The sequence below is a fragment of the Mytilus galloprovincialis genome, chromosome 12 (assembly GCF_965363235.1).
Source record: "Mytilus galloprovincialis chromosome 12, xbMytGall1.hap1.1, whole genome shotgun sequence".
In the NCBI taxonomy this organism is placed as follows: Eukaryota; Metazoa; Mollusca; class Bivalvia; order Mytilida; family Mytilidae; genus Mytilus; species Mytilus galloprovincialis.
Window position 1 is genome coordinate 8,164,512 of NC_134849.1, and position 17,642 is coordinate 8,182,153.

General features: G+C 32.0%; 1 long non-coding RNA gene across 1 annotated transcript; it reads right to left on the reverse strand.

Annotated features, from left to right (window-relative positions):
• Window positions 1-1,815: 1,815 nt before the first annotated feature.
• On the reverse strand, window positions 1,816-10,009 carry LOC143053495 (uncharacterized). The gene is made up of 3 exons (XR_012971374.1): window positions 9,795-10,009; window positions 8,267-8,490; window positions 1,816-1,996 (listed from the first exon to the last, which is right to left on the reverse strand). It is a non-coding gene; the product is annotated as an uncharacterized LOC143053495 (long non-coding RNA).
• Between the last annotated feature and the right edge of the window lie 7,633 nt (window positions 10,010-17,642).

Sequence of the window (17,642 nt, forward strand, 5' to 3'; positions counted from 1 at the left end):
CTGATAAGGTCTTTGCATCGGAACTAAACACATTTATTCTAAAAACAGTTGTTGGCATGACACGGGTTATGTTCTTCTCATATATGTTATGATGGTATGATACTAAACCCCTAACGGGAAGGATTGTGCCTGATGTTCATATGATGAAATCATAATCTTTCAGTCAGTTTAATTGAAGTCTGGAGCTGGCATGTCAGTTAACTGCTAGTAGTCTGTTGTTATTTATGTATTATTGTCATTTTGTTTATTTTCTTTGGTTACATCTTCTGACATCAGACTCGGATTTCTCTTGAACTGAATTTTAATGTGCGTATTGTTATGCGTTTACTTTACTACATTGGTTAGATGTATAGGGGGAGGGTTGAGATCTCACAAACATGTTTAACCCCGCCGCATTTTTGCGCCTGTCCCAAGTCAGGAGCCTCTGGCCTTTGTTAGTCTTGTATTATTTTAATTTTAGTTTCTTGTGTACAATTTGGAAATTAGTATGGCGTTCATTATCACTGGACTAGTATATATTTGTTGAGGGGCCAGTTGAAGGACGCCTCCGGGTGCGGGAATTTCTCGCTACATTGAAGACCTGTTGGTGACCCTCTGCTGTTGTTTTTTATTTGGTCGGGTTGTTGTCTCTTTGACACATTCCCCATTTCCATTTTCAATTTTATACTGTATCATAAACAGGCATTCAACGTCGTTTAGATAATTACACTGAAATATAGATCAAACAAAATATTTAGCACATGTACCTTTAACTGAAACTCATACCTACTTCATTGAGAACAGAAACAGAAAGTTTTGGCTCACAACAAAATTCATCTGTGTCACCTTTAGAAATGAGCTGCGTCGGATAGAAATCGACCTTATACAAGTGCATGTACACATATACATATCTAAGACTTTGATCGATTTTGGAATAACTAAGATATAAAAGCTGCATTTTGGTCTGTTTTAAAGGGTTGTCTTCTTATGAAAACCTACTTTTGAACAATTACAGACTTTCCGTAGAAATGATTTTAACCCAAAATAGGTAAACAGAGGTATTGATTTTCGTTTGCAAAAGGTCAATTTCTATCCGACGCAGCTCAAATCATACAAGCGTGGTTCGATTTTTAATTGGTATTACCAATGTTATTTCAACTGATCGGGCGGAGCTGATGTTTTGATTTACATAAGGACAGTATATAGAAGATGTGTGTGATAAGGATGATTGCCGTTATAATCATTATTGTATTATAATCACTATCAGTGTCACCAAACACATATACAAAAGAATTGAGTGTATGATATTGTACGAATACCTGGACACTTCATTGATGAGTTTATCACCAAACTCCTGTTTGAAGATATACTGGTCTTAAAAAAAGAACTTCTTAAACCCCGGCTAGTCAAGAAAAATAAGTCTAGTAATAGAACGTTAGATTTTTTTTTATTTAAATTAGAATAAATTGATAGGTTCTTTAAACCGAATTATCATACTAATGAAGGATATCTGTTATTCGTAGTATTTAGTTTTTTTTGCATATCTGTTTTAGTATTGGTGTTGTTGTGTAAACATTTGAGGTGTATGTATATTCAAATGTTTACGGTATGTTGTTCATAAAACTTTTTTAATCAAAATAAGAGCAACTTATATTGTGTAGTTCAGTTTACTCATCTCAAGCTGTTTATCGCTGACTTAATTGTCAACTTTTCCTCATAGACAACTATACAGTTACCTATAATTTGATACAAAAATCAATTATGTGATATCATTGACGAAACATCAGAGGAGACTTAAACATTACATAATTCATAATAATTCAGAAATACCTTCGAAATTGATATTTTCTATTTCTAGTGTCTCCAATTTCTTTGCCATTCTATTAAGCCGTTGACTGTTTTTTTCCAAAGCTTTCTCAAGTCGTAAGACATCTTTTACATCACGAACATAAGTCAACGGTGAATTCAGCAATGTGTCGATATCTGGTTTTAATTTTGAAGAAAGTCTACCTATGGCCTGTAAAAAGAAAGAGTTTTATTCCTATACATCAATCTAGGAAAATCATGCATAATCATAATGATACGAATAAATCTAACAGCATAGTCCAGTCAAACTACGATTTAACCTCAAACTAATTGCAACAGAAAATGTTTGAGTTCTAATCTATAGCATTATGTCCTTTATATACAAGTCCCATAAAATCTAATTTGAGGAAAACTCAAAATCAGCATTTTTAATTTCCTATGGGAATAAACTCATCATAGATGGAAATTAACATTGGAAGGGGAGATAACTCTTGCAAAAATGAGTCTTTTTAGTTAGTTTTTGGTTGTTTTTCTTGAAATTTATGTAAAATAAAATACTTTGATGGGGTTATAAGTTTGTATTGGACTAAATTATATAATATTCTGCTCATAAAATTACAAAACCGAAGTGTTATGGGTAGATTTATTTTTTTCGTGCATTTTTCATATAAGAAATTGCAAATTTGAAGCTTTGTGACCATTTTGAAAAAAATAATGTGAACATTTGGTATTGTTTATATCTGTATATTATATTTTTTTCTGTAACTTACTTATCTAAAGAAACTTTAAACCACAAAAGAGAAGAATACATGCTTAATTATTTTTCTAAAATTTGAGATTCTTTACCTTGACATGTTGAAAAATTCAATAAATGGTCAACTAATGAATTATGAAATTTAGATTATAGCTTGATAAAAGATATGAAAACACCGTTAGAGTTGTTTGTTATACTCTAAAGACCGCTAAGAAATCAATAATCAATACATTCTGATGAATAGAAGCGGTAAAGTTATAATTTTGTATCAATTTTTATTGATATTTCTGTCTTTTTAGCAAAAGTTATCTCCCTTTTCAATGCAAATCTCCATTGGAAATTTAAATGTTTTTTTTAGTCTTCCTCAAGTTATATTTTATCGGACTTTTTTTTCTATGCATATTTAGGATATAACGCTAAAGATTAAAACTTAAAAATCTTCTGTTGCAATTACTTTCGGGTTAGGGTCAAATTTATGCTAGGTTGACTGGACTAGCAGTTATCCTAAAATTAAATGATTTAGAGGACGCATCAAGGTAACAACCATTAACTTAAGTACTTATTGAGCTCCAAAGGAATCAGCCTGATTGCGTTTACAGCGTTAGTAATGATTGAAATAGGGTATTCATTTTATTTTGCATAATGTACGAGTATCTGTTAGAAAATGACGTCATCAGTATTTTTATTAAGCAAATGCTCTCTAAATACGTCGTAAGGAATATTCAATTTTCACTGGTCACCTTGAAAATAGTTACTTATTTAGGAGTCTTTTACACAACGCTAAACAAGTTGCTGAAATTGATAAAAAGTATCAAGTATTCCTGTAGCTACACAATATCTCATCCCGGTTTTTTTTCTCATAAAATGTAATGTCTTTAGTGCTGGGTACCGTTTCAAAAAGCCTTCGTAAGTCTAGTCCAAATAATTATGACGTCTTGAAAGGCTATTATAATTTTTTTCTTTGACGCCTTCGTCCAAATAATTATTATGTGTTGAAAGGCCATTATAAATTTTTTCTTTGACGCCTTACTTCGACGTCATAACGCCAAAGTCATATTTTCAGTTTGACTTTGAGAGGGAATTTACTGCTTTTTTAAAACGTTTAGCTGATTTCTCCTCAAGATGCTTCATTTAAGGAGTATACAATATATTTTTGAACCAAACTCGGTACATTTTTACGGACCTGAATTTCCGGATAATGTAAAACAAAGGTTCCGGAAATTTGGGTCTGTCAAATTTTACCGAGTTTGGTGTAAAAATTTATATTATAATCTCCTAAAAAGAAATCAGATAAACGTTTTAAAAAATGCAATCGACATGTTCCCGCCTCGGATGGAATTGTTACTTATATTAATTATTTCTGTAGAAATTAATTGGAAAAAGTTTGCACAAACAAACACATAAAAGGTAAGAATTTTTATGTATGCATTTTTTTAGCCTTCAATGAAAATTTGATGGCTAAATTGGGTCTCAAAGTTGAGAGCAAAATATGCTCTCAAAGTCCAACCGAAAATGGCGGCTTCGGCATTATGACGTCGAATTAGGCGTCAAAGAAAAAATTATAATAGCCTTTCAAGACGTCATAATTATTTGGACTATCGTAAGTCTAGCAACGTGTGGTGTCATCGTTAGTCCATCGTAAATAAATCGTAGGTTTTACAGCAATTTCACAAAGCCGTCGTAATTAAGTTAAGATTATCGTTAACAATGCGAAAACCTGGCGTAACTTACTACAGCTATACCCAGTCGTATCTCTATCGTAGCTTTTCTGCGAAAACAAATTAATCCATCTAACATGGCTGCAGCGTTCTATATTCTTGATCAAGGTTCTGCAAATGTTAGAAGACGAGGAAGAATCTATCGAACTAAACTTACAGTCTTTCTTCGTTTGATTATTTGACTATGCAAGCAACTTACATAATGCAAATCTAAAACGTTTAAAGAAGGATGTTTTTTTTTATCCCATTTAAAGAACACACATTGAACATATTAATACAATATGTATCATCATTTTATACAAATTATACAACAACATGATATACACAGTTATAACAGTTTAACACACGACATGGGTAAAATGTCTTTGTTCTTACTCAAAATCAAAAGATGGGACATAAAACTTTATAATGTTTTGTGAAATACAATAGAAAAAAAATTGGAAGAAATTTTAACAGTGAAGCATTTTTTTTTCTGTTTACTTAATTTTTCTTTATTTAGGGACATCGCCACAGGCACCTGTGTCTATTCATAGGAAGGTCGACTTTCCATTGATAGAAACAAGTGCCTGTGTACACTCTCTCGGTCCATCTTCCTCTAAGTATGTTATACACAATAACCGTGTTAATTATATAAAACTGTTGGAGATGTAGGCTATACGTTAATAAGACAGCAATCAAATGACAAAGTCAAACTAAGGACATCGAGAGGGCAAATAAACTCATCATAGATACCAGGATTTTTTTAAATATTTACGCCAGACGCAAGTTTCGTCTAGAGAAGACTCATCAGGGATGCTCGAATCAAAAATGTTATAAAAGGCCAAATAAAGTAAGAAGATGAAGAGCATTGAGGACGAAACATTCCTAAAAGTTTTGCCAACACAGCTAAGGTAATCTATTCATAAGGAAGAAAAGCCTTAGTTTTTAAAAAATTCTAATTTTTTTTACAGTTAATTTATAATTATGAACATATCAATGATAACATATAGTATAGTTTTCAACAATTTAGATAGGTATTTTCAAAATACGCATACGGTCGGACTGTATTTATTTGAAATAACCCGGTATATGAGAGAATATAAAGCAAAGTTGATTAAAATATTAACCAAACTCTGCGTTTTCTGCATACCAAATTAATCATTGATATAAGTATAGCATTTGGAATGAAATGTTATACTGGCTCTTATAAGAACGGGTTCATTGATTTTAAACCATGCACATTATGTTCATCCTCAAGCATCGGTATTTTCCTCCAAAATCACGATCTTACACGAGTTGACCAATCTTGCACTATATCAGACAAAGTTAACCTTACATTATTTTCCTACATTGTGTCAGAAATTATTACAACACCAATAAAACGGTTCGTGATAGAGTTCAGACCAAAATAACATCTTACAACAAAAAGCTCTGCAAAAACAGAAAAACTATAAAACAACCAGTTATGAATTTCATACAATCAAAGAGCGATTCTCTATTTACATGTATCAATTACGCTTAGAGCCGAATATTTAGAACCAAGGATGGAAATAGAACAGAAGTCTTAGATGCATGATTTCTTTTTATTAGTTGTTAGTGGCTTTGAACTAGCTGTCATAGCTGTCATAGCTGTCAGTTAACTGCGAGTACTCTCAGATCTGTTCCTAGTGATTTTTTGTTGTTGGGATATACAAAATACCCGACCACGTCCACTTGTGTTTTTGTCCTTCTGATGAGTCAAGCCTTTTTCAACTGATTTTTATAGTTCGTTCTTATAATTCATTGTTATACCACTGTCCCGTGTTAGGGTAGGGGTGGGATCCCGCTTACATGTTTAACCCCGCAACATTATGTATGTATGTGCCTGTCCGAAGTCAGGAGCCTGTAATGCAGTGGTTGTCGTTTGTTTATGTGTACATATTTGTTTTTCGTTCATTTTTTTGTTATATAAATAAGGCCTTTAGTTTTCTCGTTTGAATTGTTTAACATTATCATTTCGGCTGACTATGCGGTATGGGCTTTGCTCATTATTGAAGGCCGTACGGTAACCTATAGTTGTTAATTTTTGTGTCATGTTGGTCTGTTGTGGAGAGTTGTCTCATTGGCAATCGTACCACATCTTCTTTTTATAGAAACAATTGAAGAGCCATTTGAACAAAAAGGACCTAATAAATAGCCAAATCAGTCGAAGGTCACTTTTGCCTGATGGAGTTAAAACCTTAGATTCTTTATCATATCAAAATTTATGGACAAATAACATGGTTAAAAGTGATTTCAGAATCAAAACGTCGCTTTCGTCGGAATGAATCATACGTCTCTAGTTTCATAAGATCCATAATTCATACTTATCTAAAACAACAATTTATTGCTAAGGTCTGAAAGACGAATACTCGAGGAGGGATGACATTGTTAAGGTTTGGGGATCTTTTTTGTTGTTGTTTTTTTTGGAGGGGGTAAACAAATTGTTGTTTTACTACGTATAAATGTTAAATGTACTCTTGCTGTCAGATAACTAATGCTGATGTATATATTATAAAATGAATGTTCAGCTTCGAATTTTCAGTATTATAATCTCCCCATCGCAAACTAACGGTTTGCAAACTAAATAATATAAAAAAGAAGATGTAGTATGATTGCCAATGAGACAACTATCCACAAAAAAATGACACAGACATTAACAACTATAGGTCATCGTACGGATCTTATATAAATAAAAAATCATCTTATCTACTGCTTTTTATCCCATATATATAAATTTTGACATATACAATTCTATATTTATATTTATATTTTTCCTTTTTTGGTTTCAATCAGATATTAATAAAAATTGATAAATGAAGTCACTTGTGTAGTGCAGTGACAAATTCAAAAGGGGCACATTTACACAATTCCAAGATTAGAATAAACATATTTCTTACTGAATATATCAGAATGGCAAAAAAATACAGAGGAAAGAAATAAAGACCCCCCCCCCCCCTCATTAGCTGTTTTTGTATTCAAAATGAGTATTTTTAGTATTTTTTCAAGGTGTTGTTAATATACATAATGGGTAATATATACATGTCCTGTCAGCCGTCATAGTAATTTAATTTCAATGAAAGAAAGAATTTTAAAGCTTCCCTCCCTGTGCAATATGTTAATTAAATTCGTTAGGCAGAATAATTTTCAAGAATACGTGCATAATTTTTTAATCGTACTAAATTCTGTATCAAATGTATATCTATAATAAAAGAGTCATATCTTGATTATTGAAAAGTAGCTAAACATCGTCCTAATTCGCCATCCGTAATAATTATTTAAAATATTTATTTGGCATGCCATACTCGATAAAAGTGCAGACGTGAAAGAAAACACTCTTCTCGATTTTTTATCTTTTGTTTGACGTGACTCTATAAATATGCACATTATTTTCGGATTTTTTTGCCTTATTTGCTCCAAGTGAAGGTAGTTTTATATGTGCGATTTGAAAACAAGTAGTTTTCACAGTGTTGTTCTTATTATTTTTACTGTTGCCTCGACATTTATTCCATTGTTTTGTGTACGATATACGTAATGTACTGTCAACTTCACAAAACTTTTGTTTTGCTTTGAGTCATTGTTAAATCAATTATCAACTATACAAATCTTTATTGCTGTCTTTTTTAGACACCTTTTAATGTGTATATATATATATGTCAGTCTAATTTGACCGTGACCATATTTAAATGGTCCATTGAACATAACGTTCATATGTTTGATGAATATTTAAGTCACAAGCAAGAAGTCATTCTCCTTTGTTGTCAATAAATAAATATTAATAAGGTGGCCATTAGTTTCTGCTATTTCAAGTATTGATACAATATCTTTATTATTCGAAACGTTATTTGTTTTCTTCCACAGATTCAAATCATCCTAATCAGATTTTATCAATCTTTTATATAATTAGATTGATATTCTTGATGATTTTATTTATCGTCAAGCTCTATTTTGTCATCGAATGCTAATCGTAACGATACAAACATTTTACTTTAGTTTTTACTGTAAAATATACCTCTACTAAACAGTTCCGTATTTCTACAAACTTAGTATCCGTCACTTTGCCGCAGTCAGAATGAACAATGTAGTTTCTATAATATTTTATCCTGGATATATCAGCTTCTGGAAGATGTATGTGTTCTAATGGAAGTCCATCCTGGATGTCAAGATCTGTGAAATGTCTCAGTAGACATACCATCAATGACACATCAAATGATTCAGATGACACATCTGAACAACCTAATCAAAACATGAAATAAAGGGACATTAATTTGTCAGCTTCTTATCTATAAAAACGATATGTACACACAATGCAGTAATATACACTTCTTTTACGATAGCGGCTACAGGAATTTACAAAAAGAGTAAATAATTGAAATGGCAGTTCAAATAGATACAAAAAAGTCAATTTTCCGATGTGTGTAGTAAACTAAAGATGTTGTAGCCAACTCTTTGAGATTTCTACAATGAACTACACATCTGATCTCGCTTCTTTTAGATCAAAAGAAATTCTTTAAGTTGTTTGTTACCTGGATTTATCATTTATTAATTTATTATCGATTTAACTGTTTTGAAGATCGATAGACTTATGTCGCCTAACTGTCCCCGTCGACAATATGAAAGTGCATCAATAGATTAACTTTAACTACGCGAAATATATCAAAGACATGATTTTCAATCTTGACTTTATATCGTTCATATTGCGCTGTTAAGGATGTTCGCTACTCTGTTTCAAAATAACAAGCTTTTTAAAAGACTGTTATAAATTGATAGTATATAAATAAAGAAGCTAAAAAAGTAGAAAAAAATTATGGGTCCGTGTGCTTGTTTTCGAGATATAAACCATTGAACATTTGGCGGGAAATAATTCTCTCTAGATTTTTCTTACATTTAACATTAACACCTTTTTTGTTTAAAAAAACTATGAAAAAATAACAAGGATTTCATAAGATTTTGAAATATGGCTTTTTAAACTGTATGTAATAAAAATGTGAAAAGAAAAGTGGTGGTTAGTGGGCAAAATTTTTTGATGTTAATACATGGATAAAACCAGAGGATTCCGAAAATCTGGCAAAAATTCAAAAAATAGAGGAGCAAACATCCTTAAGTTAAATGCGATATTGGAACGACTTTGTCATTAATGTGATTTCCAGGGAAATTTTCATTATGCACGTCCCTAGATGATTATAATAGACACAATGTCCATCTCTACAATGTCATTATACGATTTGAAATTTATATAAAAATCGCTACCTCACGTCATTGACATAATAGAGATAACACATGATTTCGGAAATGAGAACGATATAATTGCCATCGTTAAGATTAAATGTTCATCATAAACATGATAAATAATGTTAATTCACGGATTTAGAGAAAGGTTTTGACAATCAGAGAGCATGACACTCTTATTACACGATAAATTAATTCACACGTCTTTATTATAACCGCAAGTATAACTGCCGCACGGACGAAATCGAAGAATTACCATTTTTGTTTCTTCTACTATACCCCAGGGGTTTTCAAATATCTAAGAAGCTTACCTCTAGGATATAATAAATCATACTGTAATTGTGTAATAACTCTCCTCTTAAATGTTAGGTCATCTATCTTACGACGATTTTGACGGCAGAAATTGTTGTAGCTGTACGGGATGAAGCTCATCGTCAAACTTTTGTCTAACAGCGCGTGGTGCAATTCTTATTAGTAAACCAGCCAATCTTAGAAAATTTATTTCTTCCTGTGACAGCGAGTTTGCCATACTAAAATAATATGATAAAACTAATGAGAATAGCTTAAATTATCAAAGGTACCAAGCTCATAATTTAAAACGCCGGGCGAACATTTCGTCTACATAAGACTCATCAGTGACTCTCAGATCAACGTAGTAATATCTCAATATACTAGATCGAATTTTATCAGAAATACTAATTATATTTTTTTTTATAACAAACATTTTTCATGTATTTTGAATCGGATAACCTCTCTGGCACTTACATATTGCTACTACTGTCCTTTTATAAACAAAGATAAATTATATTGAATAAATGTTACGACCATTGAATTGGAAAATGATGCATAATTTAAAATTGTAATAATCATAGACAAAATATAATTTCTTTTTCATATTTAGATTGAGGGTTCCCAGATCATCGATACACTAAAATACCTGGTCTTTGGTTTCAAATAAAAGGGTAAAATTGTTTCTTTCTGTATACAGAGATTAAATGCATTATGGATGTCAAGAATTCAGTCAGGATTCAAATTATTTATTTGAGGTATATTTATTAATTATCAAATATCTTTTGATTACGTAGTTATTGATATACCATAATGGCTTTTATTATTTATAGACCTACAATAATATCCTTAATTTGTTTAATGATAACCTTTAACACATGGGATATCGTTTACTTTTATTAACGATATCATTGAGTTATCAAGGGATATTCAAAATTTTAATCGATAATTGGATAATTGGAATTTTTCTTAAATTATCCTTTATTTATTGATATTCTTGATATACTCAATAGTGATGTGAACATTTATCTTACTTTGATTTCACTTTTATAATCAATAATCTTTTCCAACAGATTGTTTTCGAGCGCAACTGATGAATTTAGTCAGATGTCACCATAATATTGATTTTCAAATCTTTACGTTCTTGATGGTAGTATAAAGTAAAATTACAAAAACACTGAACTTAGAGGAAAATCAATTCGGAAAGTCCATAATCACATGGCAAATCAAATAACAAAACGCATCAAAAACGAATGGACAAGAACTATCATATTCCTGACTTGGTATGTCGAAAATGGTGGATTAAAACTGGTTTTAGTTTTAGTATTCGCATTTGTTACAACCTTTGTGATATTTAATAAGAGTCAAAAGATATATACAAATTCGGAGCCCGGTATATCACCTCATGTTTTTACTTATTGTTTAAGGGTTGGACTTTTAATGAGGTTTTGATGCTCAGTCTTTAGCTTTTGATGCTATGTTATGTTTACTGTTGTTTGTCTTTTGTTCCGTTTCTTATTTTCCCATACTATTGTCATTTAATTTTCGCTTATTGAGTTTAAATGTTTCATTGCAATAATTTTTTCCATTTCCCGACAATGTATAAAGACATGATTAAGACACTAAATTTTCATAAAACCCCATAATTGGGGTGGAGGGATGGGGTGGACATAAACATAAACATGAACATAAAATTTCATTTCTAATCGATGAGTGCTATTGTATTTTGTTTGTACTGTATTCCTGTCATGTAGTGTTGGCGTCATTTTAACGAAATTGTTTAATTAGTTATCAAAGGTACCAGGCTTATAATTAAGTACGCATGACGCGCGTTTCGTCTACACAAGACTCATAAGTGACACTCATATCAAAATATTTAAAAAGCCAAACAAGTACGAAGTTGAAGAGCATTGAGGATTCAAAATTTCAAAAATCCTTAGTTTTTCGAAAAATTCAAAGTTTTGTAAAACAGGAAATTTATAAAAATGGCCACATTATTGATATTCATGTCAACACCGAAATGTTGACTATTGGGCTGGTGATATCCTCGGGGACGAAACGTCCACTAGCAGTGGCAACGACCCAGTGGTGTAAATAGTTATCAAAGGTACCAGGATTATACTTTAGTACTCCAGACGCGCGTTTCGTCTACACAAGACTCACCAGTGACGCTCATATCAAAATATTGATAAAGCCTAACAAGTACGAAGTTGAAGAGCATTGAGGATTCAAAATTTTAAAAAGTTCTGCCAAATACGGCTAAGGTAATCTATGCCTGGGATAAGAAAATACTTAGTTTTTCGAAAAAAATAAAAAAGTTTTGTAAAACAGGAAATTTATGAAAATGACCACATTATTGATATTCATGTCAACACCGAATTGTTGACTACTGGGCTGGTGATTCTCTCGGGGACAAAACGTCCACCAGCAGTTGAATCGACCCAGTGGTGTTAATAGATATCAATAGCTAACTTTGCCATATCGGCGGGGAGGTTTGGCAGCCATGCAACAGATTCAATCGACTATTTTTTTCTTAAAATGTCCTGTACCATGTTAGAAATTAGGCAGTTATTGTCACATGGTCCTTTTTTTATGTATGTTGTGTTTGTTTTGTTGCACTTTCGTGTTTTTATTGGTCCGTTGTGTTCGTCTTATAATTGATGTGTTCCCCTGATTTATGTTCTCTCAATCGGTTTATGTCTTTTGGACAATAGTATACTCCGGTTTCCTTTATTCGACATCCTCGGACAAATTTAATACAAGACTCCAAAGTTTTTAGACTACTTTTCCGTTATTTTCTAATCAATCATGTATTCATTCGTAACTTAAACATATTTTTTTAAACTTTCTAATGAACGTTTATCAATACAACTGCTTCCGAAGTTTCCGAAGCATGTAATAAAAAAAATATTATTCTCTTTTAACGCTCATTTCGTATCATGATCATGATGATATTTACTTCTGTACCTGAAATAAATTCTTTGGTAGTAAAAATCCAAATAGGTTCGGTAAGGAACGAAATGTTTTGTCGAACATTGTTTATGAAATTGTATGAATTTATGTAGTAGCAATTCAAAATCGACAGTTATGTAATGAGGGAATATGAAAAATCTCGAACCAATACTTGGAAAACAGAAACATATTAGCAAAATCTTCTGAACACAAAATCAGGGTTGATAAAAGAAAAGGAAAGGTGATGTGACTACCACGAACTATCTACAAAAGACCAAATGGTGTAAATGTAAGCAACTATAGGTCATACATTTGCCTTAAAGCGTAACATCGTAAGACATTTAATTGATTGTATATATTATCAAGATACATTACCTGTTTATAACATCAATTCGTCCGCTCCATGCAAGCTTTAACTTGATGTGTCCAATCACGAGTTAAGATAACACGTCCAATGTCCAAAGTATTGTCACATGTAGGTTTGTCGTGTAAATGAGTAAACTAGTACAATAAAGATAAAAGGTGAACTTCAAATAAATTTATCTCTTTATATAAAATAAATGAAATCATTATGTGATGATATTTTGATTACTATAATATATTCAACAATTTTGTAGACATATCTTCAATACACATATATACTATAATTGATAGGTGACAGGAATGAATATATATATATATATATATATATATATATATACAACTCGTCTAAACATCAACCCAACAATGTTAGATCTGTAAATTTGCTTTGCCGGGATTCGAACCCATGCTACTGTGATATCGTGACACCAAATCGCCTGCACTGCAGCCGTCCCGCTAGACCACACGACCACCTGGGCTCTACAAAAATAAAGCTTTCGGTGGCCGTGCGTTACCTGTCCTCGTCAGCTATAATCTAGCGTCGTACTACAGTACATGATATATAAGGCATGGAGAAGTTATTGTTACAGATCAGCTCAATTATCTATAGTAAAGGATCCTACAAATTAATGTAAGATACGGTCACAGAAAATAATTATATTTATAAGTACGTCTGAGTCACTGACAACTCTACAACAGATTTATCCATCGGATCGCCATCAATGATGGTGATACATGGCTGTGTACATTATGTATATACAACTCGTCTAAACATCAATCCAACAATGTAAGATCTGTAAATTTGATTTCGCAAATTTTTTGTTCTGAACAATATGTTAGCGGATAACAGATATCCTTTCTCGGTAATTGCTCGATGACAAATGAATCATGTCAATTCAAATTAGGACTATATTAAAATCTTAAAATTTATACAATTTAAGCGAACGCTGGAACAATTTTAAAATTTCCAAACACGGCGCAAAGACTACAAAGATATACCGAAATAAAAATAGTAATTTACGACGTGAACTGGCACAACTCTATATTCCCAAAGGTGGTAACAGTTGAGATGTTATACAACTAGGTGGAAATACAGTCTCAATAAACAGTCCTGACCGATCTAAGATGGTATAATATTTAAAATATGACAACGGTAGAGCAATTGCAACAGAGACTGCGTATTTAAACATCCCAAAAATATAGTAATTTGATGATAAGAAAAATGAGTAATAAATTTTTACTAAGGTTAGGTAATAGAACGTGGCTGCGTATTTACACATCCCTGCCAACTGTGATTAAACTAGTATAATTCAAACATTCCTGAAAAGTGTAAGAGTCCAGTACGGAACCCGGAGTTACTGGACACAAGTGATAGCAGGAAATTATTGATGGTAGGGGAAATTAGTGACTCTTCTATGTTTTTTCATTAATGCTCTCTGGGGAAACTGTCCTGAGCTTTCTTATCACAAACTAGTTGATGTTAATTGTTCGCTCTAATTAATAGAGGTCAATCATTTGATTGGTTTTTGAGGGTGACAATGAACTCAAAAATTAATATCAGGGCATGTTAAGGTTTACAATAACATCTATGACAAGGTTGAAATGAAATTTTTTCAATACAAAATGCATGAAATTTTTGTGTACAAAATTGGAGAAAATATTCCTAGCAACAACTGAAGGTGAATATTTAAGCCCAGTAATTTTCCTAGTTACATCTATAATATTCAATGTCCGTTTCCTAACAAAAAGTATGCATATATTTTTTAATAGCAACAACCGAAGGTGAATAATCAAGTCCATGATTTCCTAGTTACACACATAACATTCAATGGCCGTTTAGATGACATATTCTAAATTTTACTACGTTGAGTAGCTACTTCATCTGTTGATACATTTATAAATGTGACCGTTTGGTGTATACTTATTGGTGTGTGTGGGGGGGGGGGGGGGTCAAGTTATGAGCAGTCTTTTGTCCCTCCTCACCAGTGGCCCACTTATGCTATCAGCTGAATCTTAAATATTTTTTTTCAATTTGAGGAGCATCGTAATCCATCCCTATCGTGACTGCCTTCTTTTAAACTTCGTTTGCTTATAATTCAATTTTGTACATACAACTAATAGGGGAACCTTATATTTTTGAGAATTTGATTGTTTTTTTAAACAATAAAAGCATAAACAAAATCTCCAAGACAGCAAATATTAAGACTGTGTAATCTGTTTATGTATTAAAGTAATCATGATATCCTGCTGAAATTTTCCCTTTTTCCTCGAAAAAGCTACGAAGTGCACGATAATATAATATAGTTAAGTAACTTAACGTTATTTTAGTATTTTCATTCATTTAGTAAACTTCGTTTTGCATATATCATTTGTAAATAAAATAAAATTAGAATTAGTCATAGGACTGCGAATGCAAAATGAAACGCAAATCTGTTAAGCATAACATACTTGCATTGGGACTGAAAATTTTAATCACCTTAAAGTTTAATTACAGAATTGTAAGTCTGGTAACAAAACTGTTCAACCTCAAATATCAACAATCAAATTATCCGCCTGCACAATATACCTCTTACTTCATGTGAGGTTTGATAAAAAAATTAAATTAAACTTTAAAAACATCCATTCTTAAATTGTCAGAATACTAAATCTAAAACTATTTTGTAAATATCGTTTAAACTCATTCACGGCTGGTTGGACTAGTGGGTTTGGCTACTCATATTTTCTCTTGCAGTCTTACAGCTCTTCAGACGGTAAGAAGGGCCACATTAAATTAAAACAAATGGGAAAATGTGTGTATGGTACACAGATGATGTCCCTGCATATAACGTTATAACGGGACATAACTGAAGAACAAAAAATGATTACCCAAATTTTACTTGGTCTGAGATTAGTGGTAATAAGCATCATGTATATGTTTCATAACATTTAGCTGAGGCAAACTTCATTCAGAAAATGAAAACGAAAAATTCAGCAATTTTTCCATTTGTTGAGGGGCATAACTCTAGAACGGTAAAAGTGACGCAGCCAAAATTCAAACCTGATCTTTGTATTGTAGCAATGAGCATTGTAATTAAGTTTCTTGATATTTAGTTGAGCCAAACTTAAGTTAGAGAAAGGTAACCAAAAATTCAGCATGTTTTTCAATTGCAAAGGAGCATAACTCTAGAACAAAATGACGCCACCAAGATTTGACCTTGATCTGTGTTTTGTGGTAATAAGCATTGAAAATAAGTTTCGTGACAATTGGTTATTGCAAACTACGGTTAGAGATCGGAAACTGATTTTGGGACATACGGACGGACGGACGGACGAACGGATGTAGATACGGACAAGGGTGATTGTAATGCCCCCCTCTGTTAAGCCAGGACATCAGAAACAGTGTTATCGTTTCAACGACATGCTGTGTAGAGATAACGACTTCATTTATAATACATGGCTTAACAATATGACGAGCATTAGAACAAACAATAATTGGTATTGTAGTATCAGTTTAACTTGTAAATCAGTACACTTTTGGGGTAATTTTGGTATTTAATGAAATCATAAGGACCTGGAGGATCGCTGTTCAACAATTGTTGCAGGTTTATTTTGAATATGTTAAAAACAAACAGAAATTCAAAAAAGGAGGGCACATTTAGCCTGTAATTCCGAAGTAGTTGATTTTAACCAGTTAATCAATATAAAGTGTCAAACCAAGACAGAATAAGATATAGTTTTGACATGAATAGTGTGAATGCTTCAATTATCAAAATTTAACATAGAAAGCAATTGAGCTTTGAATAGTTTTATTCCTTAAGGGGAAGCAGATTAACATAGATATGTATATGCGTCACACAATGTAAATTGTACATAATTACTTCTTCAAACTTTTGTGTCAGACACACGATGAGAATAAAGACAGGACAATAATAGTATGTCTCGTTAAAATAACGTAAATTAAGTGCCAACAGAACAAAACAGATTCAACCTAATTTCTACACATAGAAAAATACATCTTACCGAAAATACCAAAGTAAATTCAAAATAGGAGTGTCACATATGTGATGATATTGCAGTTATTATATTTATTTATCGTGGCCTGATTTGTTTTTGTGGCCTTATAACATTATAATATGTTTACGTAATAATTTATAAGATGTTTGTGACAAGCCAAACCTCCCGTTTATCTGGCAGCGGTAAAAATACCACTACGAGACAGGTACAAATAAACGCAGGAACACCCAGGACAGTTAAATGTTGACAAGCTATATGTCAGAATAGGAAAATATAAAACCTTGCTAAACATCTGCTTGTATGCAACAAGGTTGGATCATTACCAGAAAAATTAATACGAAAACAGCATTTTGAAATAGAAATAACTGATAATAAACATCTGCGAAATGAGCGCATGATACGCCCGTCGTATTTTCAAAATATAAAGTTCAATAACTGCTCAATGTTATATCAGAGATTTATCATCAATTAAAGCTAGCTTATCTTAATATAAATAAATCAGTCAGCAAAGCTTAATGAAAACTGCTAAAAGCACTTTTAATATAAAGTCGGAAAACTGGAAAAGC